At 40.1% G+C, this 5,768-nt stretch overlaps 1 pseudogene; it reads right to left on the bottom strand.

Moving 5' to 3' along the window:
• Positions 1-2,406: 2,406 nt before the first annotated feature.
• LOC110291684 lies at positions 2,407-2,845 on the bottom strand (annotated as a pseudogene).
• Between the last annotated feature and the right edge of the window lie 2,923 nt (positions 2,846-5,768).

Here is a 5,768-nt window from a genome sequence, read left to right as displayed (position 1 = left end):
TCTCTATGTTCTCTGCCTCGGTTCTTACCTCTAAGCTTCCTACCTTGAGTTCTGGCCTTGGATGATGACCCCACTATGGTAAATGGATATACTTTCTTCTTTTCTTTAACTTTAAATTTAATATAATTTTTGAGGATTGTGTGAGTAATATACTTATATCAATACCATATCTCTTACTCCTCCCATCTGATTTTTTGTGCTCTCCATTCTCTTTGAAGTTCATGATTTATTCTGTAGTTCCTACTCATACTCATACACACACACACACACAGAGAGAGACAGACAGACAGACAGACAGACAGACAGACAGACAGACAGAGAACCTGCTGAGAGAGAACCTGCTGAGTCCATTGAGTTCTGATCATATGAATGTATCTCAGAGAGGATAAATTCTATGTATGACAGGGAAGCCATACCCATAAGCATTAATAATATTATTATCTAAACAGTACCACAACAATAACAGAACATGCAAAATTGATATGGAAAAATCTTAGAAGGCTCTACCTTTAGACAAATAGCTGTTGGCAATGAATGACTGCTGAAAAAAAGAAAAAAAAAGAAAGAAAGAAAGAAAGAAATCAACCTTCTTTAGAGTAAGCCTCCCAGTAGGTTATCCAAACTCAAGTTGTATATACTTTCAAAGACCTCTCCCAAATTCCTTTAAGTGAACTTCCATCTGTCTCCATCACATTCTGTTTAAACTCTCTTTCTCTTACTTCCCACACTTGAAAGTGCTTCTTTTTGATAACCATGCACATTTCGAGAGTTAAGATAATAGCCTGGGATATAAGTGAACTTCGAGTTAGTTTTTGGAGTGACCACTGAAAAACCTCTTTGTCAAAGAAACAGAAAAAAGCAAGAAAAAGATTCAGAATGACTGGGGAAATGGAGACTTGGGTTCTTAGTATTTTATCAAAGTTTTGTTTTAATAGTTTGGAAATAAATATCAGAGTGTTCCACATATTGAATTAGTAATCTATAAGAAAGAGATACTGAATGCCAACTCATCACTCTTCTAAGATCACCCTTATAGAATCTATACTTTTATTTTGAGTAGAAATGTTAAAATCAGTATCTTTCTTTGGGCCAAAATGTAGAGGAGTCTTTCAAATTTACACTCTTTTTTTTTTTTTTTCTCCCCAGCACAACGAATTGCGTTTATTTCTGTATGCATTCACATTTCAACATTTACTGGTCCTGAACAAAGAGGGGGACATGGCAATGAGCCAGGAGGCCAAGCCCACGGAACTGCAAGTGATCTGCAAACGTGGTGACACAGAGCTCCTCCAGGTCCCTGCAGAGGGTCTGAGGAGCAACATTGAAACTTGAGTCTGCAGGGTCAGGGCCTGGTGTTCTAGCTGTCAGACTCCACATCAGACCCGATGGGTGACTAGGTTGACTCAAGAGTCCTGTTCGAACCTCTTCAATGTGTAAAAGCAAAGGAATTATGGGAAAAGGAACCAACACAGAACTGTGCACACTGATGAATCTTCAAATGGCCTTTCTCTAGGCATATATCCACCAAGGACCCTGAGCGCTGGCTGGTCTGAGTCACCCTGTGACTGCTCTGTTCACCTCAAGACCTGAGTGCAAAGCTGAAGGGCTGATGGTAGCAGCAGGGCCAAGGACCTGGCACTCCCTTCCTAGACTGGTGGCAGGTGAGTGTGGTCCGGAGCTAAGAGAGGGAGGCCAGGCTCTTCCAACCTCATCTGATGGCTTCTGGCCACAGCAAGTGTTGGGTGGTGTTGGGCAACAAGAGGGTTGAGGCAGGGAAAGCAGCATGCCTTAATAAAGGTAGGGAGATGAGAAGCCCTGAATTTCCTACCCTCGGTCAATTTTAGAGGGCAGGGGAGGGTTACAATCTACGCTTTGGCCAAGGGTGGAAGTAGAGGAGTGGGGACCCTGGCTTGGATGGGGCATCACTTAAGACTTAAGAAAGCAGGGGTGCAGCCAAAGCGCCCCAAGTTCAGCAGTAGTCAGTCCCATGGCTGCTACCTGAAGCCTTCCCATCTATTCTAAGGACCACCACACAGCTGTGGAGGAGGGCAGGGCAGGCAAAGGCAGACCTAGGCCAAGGGCCAGCATCAGGTAATTGTGTGACGTGTCTGTTCACAGTTGTGTTAGTTGTGCCCACTGCTTCCACAGGAAACCAATTTCAACACCTTCTTGATCCCAGAAGTTCAACCAGGCAGACAGCGGTTACACTCGACAGATGATGTTACATAGCACAACTTAAGTATTTCAAATGTACAAGAAGTTAGTATCAGAACAGTGTCTCATGATGAAGTCTGATTGGGGCTTCCTCTCCAGTACTTTGAGGTCTATAGATGTATCTAGAAAATTCACTACTGTGGAAAATGAAGACTTCGGTTGGATGGGGAGGGGAGTCCGGGGTCTTGATGACTAATTGCTGTAACACTGTCCTCGTGGCTGTGGCAGCTTCACGTTCTCTTCTGACATCATCAGGCACCGCAGTTCCTGCAGGATGACTGATGCTGTGGGAGTTCTGCCACTTTGTCAGCACTGCCGTGGCTCTTGGATCTATTTCTCCATTTGAACTGCTCACGCCGCTCATATTGACTCTTGTTACAAATCTTACAGATGAGGGTGCTTCTGGGTGCTTAGGCCTGCATTCTATTTTAAGGCTGTATATTCGGATTTCATATATTGTCCGTGGAGGCCCAATTATCATGCCTGTCCATCTTGTAAGTGTCATGTCCATGTCGTCCTCCAAACCCTAGCTAACTGTGCTGTCGCCTACTCCTTTCTGGCCTTCTTTCAGCTCTTCTAACAGTGGGAAATTTCAAGGGACTTTCACACCCGAGCCTGTGGTAGCTGCCATCTTGCGTTGCTGTCGCTCCTCAAATTAACACTATAGCCTTTCATATTTGACTTTTTGTGTTGAGACAAATTAATTTGCCTATTTTGTGTATATTTTTAAAATCATGAATGAATGTGAACATTTTCCGATTCATTCTCTGCCTCTGCTGATCTGTCCATGTAGTTTCTGTCTTTCATCTTGTTGATATGAGATATTGGCTGATTTATAGTGGTTTCTTAGAGTGCTTTTGGTTCTCTCTCCTGTGTGGTCCAGATGTGATGTGTGGGTGCAGTATTAGTTACTTTCCTTGCTGCTGTGACAAAATAACTAAAATGCCTTAAAGAGGTAATTTATTTTGTCTCAGGTATGAGGGTACAATTTACCATAATGGGGACTGCAAGGTAGCTAATACACTTTGGCTGTCTTGGGAGACACCTGAGGTGGCTGTTTACATTGTTTTTACAGTTACAAAGCAGAGGGCACTGATTCTGATGTTGGATTTGCTTTCTCCTTGTCATTTAGTTCAGCACCTCTCCATGTGGGATGAAGGTACTTCAGGGATCTATTCCTCTTTAGAGCTGCCTTTAGAGATGTTCCCAGGAGCACATCTCTGAGGTTAGTCTAAATGCCAGTCACGTTAACAATATATGATCATCAGAGATATCCATCTGAAAGAGTCAGGACTAGGAGGTTGCTCTAGCTCCTCTAGCATGTACAGGTTTTAAAGTACACAGGTCATGGGACCCAGGCAGCATCATCAGCTGTGATTTGTGCTGGAATGGAGTAAAGGGGTAGATCAGTTTGTGAGCATCCCCCTCCTGTCCCTTCTCCTACCCTAGGGAAGGTGAGGAATCTGATCTCAGTTCAGTCCTTTGCTTGCTCATTTGTTTCCACCTAGCAGATAGGATGGCACAGGTCCCTTCAATGTCTTTATATTACATATTTGAATATTGAGCCCTGTGAATCACTAGAACTTTTTAATAATACCAAGTACTCTGAGAATTGCTTTTGTCAAAAATTTGAAATTACTGATTTTATGAGAGACAGGGTCTAGGCTCCTCCCAAAACCATTGTTGACATGATTCTAGGGTTGCTTAAAAAAGGCTATTCTAAAGTAATGGTTTCAGTGCTGAACTTGGAAGGTACCACTCATCTGGTAAGAGTTATAAATGAGTTTCAAACAAAGCAAGACAAAAGTATGTCCTAGATGTCTGACAGAAAAACAAAAATAAACAACTAAACCAGCATGAAAATGAGCGTGAATCTCACTGACAATGAAGGTGCTCTTGGCAGTTGGTAAATCCCAGGGTTGGGAGATTAATTTTTCTTTTTGTTGGTTTTGTTTAGCTTTGAGATTGCATTTTAACTAAAACAAGGTCCTCTTCCCTTTCTTTTTTTCCCAAATCCTCTTATATACTCCTATCCCATGTTCCTTCAAAGCTTATACAAGGAAATACAGGCAACTGAGCAGGAGAGGGGGCCCTCCCCAGGGAAGACCACAAAGAATGTGTCTTGCTTAAGGATGAATCCCTTTGTAGGTTGACACCAGGTGAAAGTCTCGCATCTTGGATCATTTTGTAACCACAAATTAGCTAGAAAAAAATTGAAGAAAAGAGGATACAAAGGTAGGTGGTTTATGAGGGGGTAGATCTGAGGAAACCTGAGAGAGGGGATGTGAATATGATCAAAACTATGCCCAGAAATTTCTTAAATAAGTAATAAAAACATCATAGGAATTTAAGATGAATAAAGTTATTTCATGATAATTTAACATGTTTGATAAACTGGCCAAATATATTTACAAAGTTTGTCTACTTTGACTTTATTCTTTTGCAATACACAATAAAATCATCATTGAAAATGAGGTAAAGGAATGTATAACACCATAATAAAAACAGAAATTATTGAATAGGTAAAGAAAACTTTAAAATATTTGTCTCATAATTCTTGTATCTTAAACAAAATTTGTGCCATATAAAGTTCACATTCAAATGTGTTTGGAGGATAGCTTAGCAATGAATATCGTCAAGAGTATTTCACTGCTACTCCTGTTTCTGAGTTCTTTCCTGAATTCTTTCAGTTGATGTTGGAGATTTCTATAAAAAGAATTATCCTCAGCACTTGAAAAGTAATTTTAAAGAGTGATTTAGGACTTTGACAACAATATTTTTTTTTCTAACACCTTCTTTGGTAAATTAAATGTTCCTAGCTGTTACATTTTAATTATTCTTTTTTTTTAATTTTTTAATTTTATTTTAATTAGGTATTTTCTTCATTTACATTTCCAATGCTACCCAAAAAGTCCCCCATACCCTCCCCTCCCCATCTCCCCACCCCACGGAGCTTGTGTCTCTAGTTACATTTTAATTATTCTTAGTTGATATGAGTCTTGTACATATTGAACTAATATCTATTAGGATGGTTTGGATTATATATCATGGTAAAAATTGTGGCATTCTAAACCTTGGGTATGGTTTAGATAGTCAGAATTCAAAATAAAGTGATGGATAATATGAAAAAAATCTTTCATTTGTCATGTGTAATTGTAATCTCAGAGGATTACTGCTGAATAAGCTCACCTTTTCTAATTTTTTTTTTCCTGAACTCTGGCTGAGTGGTTCAACTCAACTGTGTTGCCTCAAACTCCTCTCCAAACTGATTGATTCAAACTGGCTTCTTTTGGCTTTTCACTGAATTGCTTTCCTTGGCCTCAGAGTAACTCTCCCAATTTGTTTTAATCTTTTGGTTACTTCTTATTATCTCACTTCAACTGCCTCAGCTGACCTCCATGGTAATAACTGAAGAAACTGAATGAAATCACAAATGAATTCAACTACATTTCATGAACTACACTGACTAAACTGATACAACTCTCTGATCTCCTGTCTCTCTGTCTCTCTCTTCTCTTCTCTTCTCTTCTCTTCTCTTCTCTTCTCTTCTCTTC

The sequence above is a fragment of the Mus caroli genome, chromosome 3 (assembly GCF_900094665.2).
Source record: "Mus caroli chromosome 3, CAROLI_EIJ_v1.1, whole genome shotgun sequence".
In the NCBI taxonomy this organism is placed as follows: Eukaryota; Metazoa; Chordata; class Mammalia; order Rodentia; family Muridae; genus Mus; species Mus caroli.
This window is presented reverse-complemented; position numbering and strand designations above follow the sequence as displayed.